The sequence below is a fragment of the Cydia strobilella genome, chromosome 14, assembly GCF_947568885.1.
Source record: "Cydia strobilella chromosome 14, ilCydStro3.1, whole genome shotgun sequence".
Taxonomy (NCBI): Eukaryota; Metazoa; Arthropoda; class Insecta; order Lepidoptera; family Tortricidae; genus Cydia; species Cydia strobilella.
In genome coordinates, this window is record NC_086054.1 from 16,641,856 (window position 1) to 16,649,567 (window position 7,712).

Below are 7,712 nucleotides of genomic sequence, written 5' to 3' on the forward strand. Positions count from 1 at the left end.
TCGTAATGATCGTCAAATTAAAGTTCACAGCATTACAATATAAGAATAAAATAACAATTATCATTAATCATGTAATAAATTATCATATAATAAAATGGTAAACCAGAATCGGCCTCATTGTAGTTACGACTCTACGAAGGTTACGGAGCATTTTCGCTACATACTTGGAAACCTATGCTTTCAGCTACGCCGTAACGCTAATACAAGCATACTTTAGCAGTGAAATTGTTAACCCATTCTGTAATTCGTGCCTGGGAGACGGACCAAGCTAATTCTGCATAAACTTTTGCAGTGACAGTGTGACTTTTAGGTCACTAGGTTATCTCCATGATTAGAGTTAGAAAATGCATATAAATGCAATGAATAACATGCACTAACAAAACTTTTCCACAGATGAGGCGCAATCCCATAATTGTGTTAATTATGTTAATAAGAAGGAAGCGTCTATTTAAAACCTAATTATCATATATTATTAATAGATCAACATTCGTGTCACGATGTAATTGTTAAACATTGCAGCTAAAATTAGCCCGCGGTTATATCGGGATGTGTGCATACTAAAATAAGATGCGGATGTTTCCTTGTCGTGTCAAGAAGATAATATATCTATTATATCTAGATAGATGCTCGAATGTAGACATAACCTAAATAGTACTGAAGGCCTACAGTGAACATCTGAAACTAAATTTTATTGTCTGCCTCTATAGCTTTTACATATTCGAGCGATAGAAGCAGATATCTACTCCGCGCTCTTCGCGGTAGGCCCTCTGGGACTTTTTTTGGTAATCTAAATTGAACCATTTCACGGAGCAAATACGTCAAAGGACACTAGAGAAGCCATTACGTGATTAAATCGCGTTTTATTTTATAGTAATCTTTAGAAAGCTTACTAATCACAAACAGAAAAATACTACATAATTGTTCCTATTATTTCTAAATCTTTCGTGTTCCAATAGCCCCTAAAGGATGACTCACGTTAGACCGGGCCGTGTCCGGGCCAGAGCTTCCGGCGCTTCGTTTTCATTGGAAAGCATCACGTGATCACCTGTCATGTCATAGAAAAGTAAGCGCCGGCAGCTCCTGCCCTGACATGGCCCGGTCTAACGTGAATCATCCTTTATTCTACAAATATTCTCGACGTTGCAACTTTCCCCTGCATACTTTTATAAAATAAAAAATAAAAAAAATTTGGGGGACAATATTACACAGATCGATCTAGCCCCCCCAAGCTTGTAATATGGGTACTAGTCGATGACATACATACTTAGGTAAATATAACACATCCATTACTCAGGAACAAATATTCGGGATTAGAACCCGGGACCTCCTGCTAATATGTACTGGTCACTAGGTCACTACCGCCGTACATGAAACCGAGCGACCAGGGGTAAGAGAAATATTGACAGGTATGTATGGCATGTATGGCAGCATAATCCTTTTTCTCTTTCACTCTTATTAATTTCGGTATTTCGCCATCGCCTCCTACCTATGCTGCCATAACCCGACCATGAAAAAAAACCCGGTCGGTGATAAGGACAAAGCATGGCACTATTTTCTCTTTCCTCTTATAGTAATTGCAATAAGACTATCTTTCTCTATCAAAGAGTGTCAGGCCCTTGCCACAGAATAACTAATAGTACTACCGTACCTTGCCTAGGCTAGGACTAGGAGGACGTTAAAGTGACATCCTCTTATTTCACACTCAGAAAGGCTAAGATGGCCGTCTCTTTATCATTTGTCACCATGCCTGTCACGTTCTAACAAGTATGTAAGTGCGAAAGTGACGCATGACGTGACAGGTGATAAAAACGCGACCATGACACCGCAGGAGACGGTACATTACTGAACGCAGCGATGCCAGCTCTCGGTAGTAGCTGTTCAAAAAATAGAAAACTTTATCTGGCTGGTCTCTATTATTAAATGTTATTAAAATGCACATTTTTTGCCAAATAATATTCCATAGCTTGCATTGGAAATATCAGTGTCAGGTGACGATAATGATGAAATTCCATTTCGTAGCAATCTCCGAAGAAATTGTTTGTAAGCGACCATCTGCTCAAATGCTCAACGAACAGATCGACACAGACGTTTAACAGTTCGTTTGGCATGTGCTACTCGTAGGTATACCTACGTCAATACTTCAATAAGTGTTTGGCAAAAATTTCATTTTTGGTACAAGCATTTAACGCTGACTGTACTTTTCTTTCGACAGGCAACTAATACTCATCGAGACAATTCTAAAAACCCCAAACACAATTAGATTTCGTTGTTTTATTACAGAGTTCCTATGGCCACCTCCTGTCTCCGTCGTCAGATTAGATCAGCTTGATGGTACCAATGGTACCATATTATTGCATTATCACCCGACTCACATAATATGTATGCAAATTTGCAGCATTATTAGAAGTCGGGAAGTGGGTCAAATGTCAAATTTAACTTGCAAGATTTGACCCGTACGTACAAACATAGATATACATAGGTACATTGCAGGTTAATAAAAATCTTGTAAAAAAAGCTTGTAATAATAAGTAGTGGCAGATGGTGGTAGATGATGACGCAAGACGGATGAGGCGAACGAACCCGGTTCAGAGCAAGGCTAGGCGGGGTGTGAGCCCCTACTTCGTGTGTATTTCAAATTAGGTGTGTAAAAAGGTACGTTGGTTGTAAAAAAATCATATTTAATAATCGAATTTAAACTGTTGTGAGCATGGAGACTATATAAAGGAGCCAAATCTCTATGTATGTAAGCATTAAATGTCTCTATAGTTTAAACTGTGTCACTAGTTATTTATTAATAATTAATTAGGTAAGTACTAACTTTCGACTATTTCATTATTTTCCACTGTTTTTTGTTGACGTGATCAGGTCCTGGCAGAAAATCAGTGCTTTTCCTAATGGGTGAAGCGTAATACTGAGCCAGAACCTTTTTGTTTTGCTGCGACGCACACAGGATTTTTATTTGTATAAAACAGTATTTTTATGTATTTTTTTCCTTTTCCTCTACATATTATGTAAAAATCGGTGTGACTTATTTGTTGTTGTAATTTTTATTTATTTTCTGGATTGTTCTGTGTACCTATGTCATTTCTGTATTTGAATATTTTGTGTGTATTGTGGCAAACAAATAAACAGTTTATCTATCTATCTATCTATCTATCTATGTATGAAAAGTGTCCATCAAAAAACAGTAATTAGGCGGCGCCACCATACACCGAAATACTACCAAAAACAACCTACGTAATTTGGTCGGGTTATTTGTTGCCTTATATGGTTCATGTTATACTCATGTCCCAGAGCCTAACTAGCGCCACCGGCGAGATTAGGAACTATTATTTAAAACTGAAAGCGGTCACTTTTGCAACAATTCTGCCATAAGAGATTGGCATCCTTTCTATACCATCCATAGTTGTGAGACATTCTAACATTAAATAATTTCACGGTTTAGACTCACTTGTTTTAGACGACGACGCGGCGCGCGGTAGTACGCAATACACGGTCGTCGTGAACGCTGCTCGCACTATTAGTGCTTGAGAAAGTAGACCTAGGCTCTCCGAAACTGTCTCGCGAGTGACTAAAACAAGTGAGTCTAAATCGTGAAATTATTTAATCATATTTAATGATTCGCCTTCCAACATAGTGATCCTATGTACATATATAAATTATAAACGTTCAGAAAAGCAGTCGTGACACCGCAGTACCTGCAAGTGCTCAAAGGTTACGGGTGTTTGTTAACTACATATAAAAATAAGTTTTTATATCAATAAATACATTTTTGATGCAAGCTTTTATGGCTGATCGCTGACTGTACATTTCTTTCAACAGGCAAGTAATACTTACTTTTCTATGACATGACAGGTGATCACGTGATGCTTTCCATAGAAAACGAAGCGCCGGACGCTCCGGCCCGGACACGGCCCGGTCTAACGTGAGTCATCCTTTATTCGTTTAAGCTTCTTATACCTACATATATAAGATGGGTGACAAAGTAATATTATGGTACCATCGAGCTGACCTGCGGTGGCGGCATGGTTCCATTTTTATTGCCTGTCACTATGCCTGTCACGGAGCGTCCGGCGCTTCGTTTTCTATGGAAAGCACCACGTGATCACCTGTCATGTCATAGAAAAGTAAGCGCCGCAAGCTCCGGCCCGGACACGGCCCGGTCTAATGTGAGTCATCCTTTATGGGAAGTGGGGTCGAATTTAATTTACAAGATTTGACCCGAGCACACACATACATTTCAAGTTAAATAAAAGCTTGTAATATGTTACCCAGTGGCGGATTAGCCACGTGGCAAAAGTAGCAAATGCCACGGGCTCCGCGCGTTTGGGGGCCCCGCGCACCTACGCATTGTGGCCGTTAAAAACCTAAGTTTCACTTAATTCACTTCGTCTTCGGTTTTATAAGTCTCTGGACATAGCATTTTTATTTGTACCATTGGTTCTTTTCGGGAATAGTGTAGTTTAGTCGCCATAAGATATTATCGGAGCGACTGAGGTGCTCAAATGTATCTGAACACGCACTCTAGCGCCTTAACAATAGAGACGTATTTGTATAATTATGAGCGGCTTGGCCGCTTTGATATATCTGATGGCACTGTACAAGTAAATATGCACATTTTTTAATAATGTGCATATTTATTTGTAGTAGGTTTGTATTGGTACGAATATAATTGAGAAGTAAACCAATTCTGTTTGGAACGCTGTGTAGGATTGCACCTCGTCTTCTAGAAAACATCTCACTTCTCAATAACATCTTACAAGTGAGAAAGAAAACCGAAGTAGGCTCTCCGAAAATGTAAATACAATGGCAGCTGCCCCCGATTACGTCAAACTCTTTATTTGCGTTAACGTTTCACCTAATTCAGATTACCGTTAGCCAACTGGGTTACGGCTGTTTACAACTATTTATCCGATAAACCCGAGCAAAGACACGTGTTTAGATGTTTACCAAGGTGCTAAAGAAGAGAATTATACCTACACTCACATAAAATGTAAAGACATTTCATGTCAAGGAATGTACCTAACAAATGATAAATCAGAATGTCATTTATGTCTAAGATGCCAAACAAAAATGACCACCAGCATGTTGCTTGTCACTCCTGTCAAACGTACAGATTACAACCTCTACTTTGTTGCGTTTTCTTGTTATTAAATTTTGCAATAAAGAGTACATTTTATTATGTTTAGCAATATAAGAGCGCTGGTAGCCTAGCGGTGAGAGCATGCGGCTTTCAATCCGGAGGTTGCGGGTTCAAACCCTCGCTCGTATCAATAAGTTTTTCGGAACATAAGTACGATATATAATTTTATATTTATTACGACTCGCTTTTCGATGAAGGAAAACATCGTGAGGAAACCGGACTTATCCCAATACGGCCTAGTTTCCTCTCTGGATTGGAGGGTCAGATGGCATTAGCTATCGTAAAAACTAGTGCCTAAGCCAATTCTTGGAATTAGTTGCCAAGCGGACCCCAGATTGCCAGGTTACCAGGGTGCCAGGACCCGTGACAAGAAGCCGGGGCAAGGCGAGGAAGATGATGATTTTAATTTCTTTAGCAATATATGCAGTGGCACAGTCCGTGTAATGTTACGAGTTAAGTCGGCGTCGGTGCAATTTTATCGACGCTACGCCATCGTGGCCCACTTTACGTCTAATTTTTACGCGAGTGCCACTTTTACGACCAGCCGTTAACAAAACCGCATAGCATTAACCGTCAAAATTTATAAATCAAAATATTTCGATTATTCCTAAAGAAATAGATACCTAACAGGATGTTTTTGACGTGATAACGTCTTATAAATCGATGAACACTGGTAGCGTGCACAAAAAAGTGTCTCGTTGTGGACAGATCTCCATGGTAACGTTGTGGACAGATTTCCATGGTAACGTTACGGCCACGTTGTGGACAGATCTCCAAACTCAATTTCTAGGTCCATGGGGTCCCAGCGCGCATAAGTTGTTTGCAGAAATCGCGAAGCGTCTGGTTGACGTAACTGGTGACCGAAGAGCTGGCGGCTTTCTCGCACAACGTATCAGCATTGCGATACAGCGGGGAAATGCCGCCAGCATCCTTGGTACAATGCCTCAAGGGCCTATTTTAGATTTAAGCTAGTTATTAATTTCGTTTACGTAGTACCACTGTATATATCTTGTATTTCAAAGTACTTACGTCTCTCTGGTTTACAGGCATACATATATGTATGTCGTTTATGCCCTGCTACTCGTATCATGGAAAGGTATTAATCATGCATTAGCTGACCTGGATAACACAACTACGGCACGATGGTGTATCGATAACTATTGTTGGAAGCTTTATCTAGAAACAACAAACATCATCGTACGTCGTAAGTGTTGATAGTTAATATAGTGTAGAAATGGTTGGCTATTGGAAAGTATTATTTTAAATCAAAATTCTTAACATCCAGCCTATAAATATTTCAAGAACAATATTATTACGCTACTAATGACTACTGAAAGACTTGAGGATGACTCACGTTAGACCGGGCCGGGTCCGGGCCGGAGCTTCCGGAGGTTCGTTTTCTATGGAAAGCATCACGTGATCACCTGTCACCTGTAATAGAAAATTAATGACGGAAGCTACGGCACGGACCCGGCCCGGTCTAACGTGAGTCTTTCTTTATGTTACGGCAAAATACGTCTTGAGATAGGTACACCTACCCAAAGTTGCTTGATTTTTTTATAACAGTAATATGTTAATATATTTTTCCTTTTTTATTGTGGGACATACCACATTATTACAATCTATAAATTGTATATACAGATGTCAATCACAATGAAAAAATCAACGATGATCAACTCTGGTCAACGTGGGACTCGAACCCACATCCTTGGATTGCCGGTCCAATGCGTTACCGTCAAGGTTGTGAACCTTAATATGCAGATGTCGCTAGTGATGTCACAGTTGCAATGATTAAATTCGCGTTAACTGACGGATGGTCAGCTGGCGTAATTGGTAACGCATTGGACCGGCAATCCAAGGATGTGGGTTCGAGTCCCACGTTGACCAGAGTTGAGAGTTGATCATCGTTAATTTTTTCATTGTGATTGACATCTGTATATACAATTTATAAATAGTAATATAATACTCGTATATGATGTAAGATACGAGTAAAACATAGTCCAAACCTGGTAACCGACTGATATTTTGTAAGGCACGGTATTAAGCCCCTAAAACAATCCGCAAATAGTTTTAAAAGAGACAGTTTCCTGAGTAATTAAATGGCGACGTCAAACGCCTGCCGCTTTATTACAAACAATGCAAATACATATTTGTAGTAGCAAATGAATAAATACTCTAAATACATTTATTAGAATCCGCGCCCACGATCGGTACATTTTAAGCATCATCATCTTCCTCACGTTGTCCCGGCATTTTGCCACGGCTCATGGGAGCATGGGGTCCGCTTGACAACTAATCCCAAGAATTGTCGAAGGCACTAGTTTTGACGAAAGCGACTGCCATCTGACCTTCCAACCCAGAGGGGAAACTAGGCCTTATTGGGATCAGTCCGGTTTCCTTACGATGTTTTCCTTCACCGAAAAGCGACTGGTAAATATCAAATGATATTTCGTACATAAGTCCCGAAAAGCCGTCGTACGAGCCGGGGTTTGAACCCGCGACCTTCGGATTGCAAGTAGCACGCTCTTACCGCTAGGCCACCAGCGCTTTTACATTTTAAGCATAATGC

At 40.0% G+C, this 7,712-nt stretch overlaps 1 non-coding gene across 1 annotated transcript; it reads left to right on the forward strand.

The window, feature by feature from the left end:
* Positions 1-6,958: 6,958 nt before the first annotated feature.
* On the forward strand, positions 6,959-7,030 carry Trnaa-ggc (transfer RNA alanine (anticodon GGC)). Its single transcript has one exon. It is a non-coding gene; the product is annotated as a tRNA-Ala (tRNA).
* Positions 7,031-7,712: the final 682 nt, after the last annotated feature.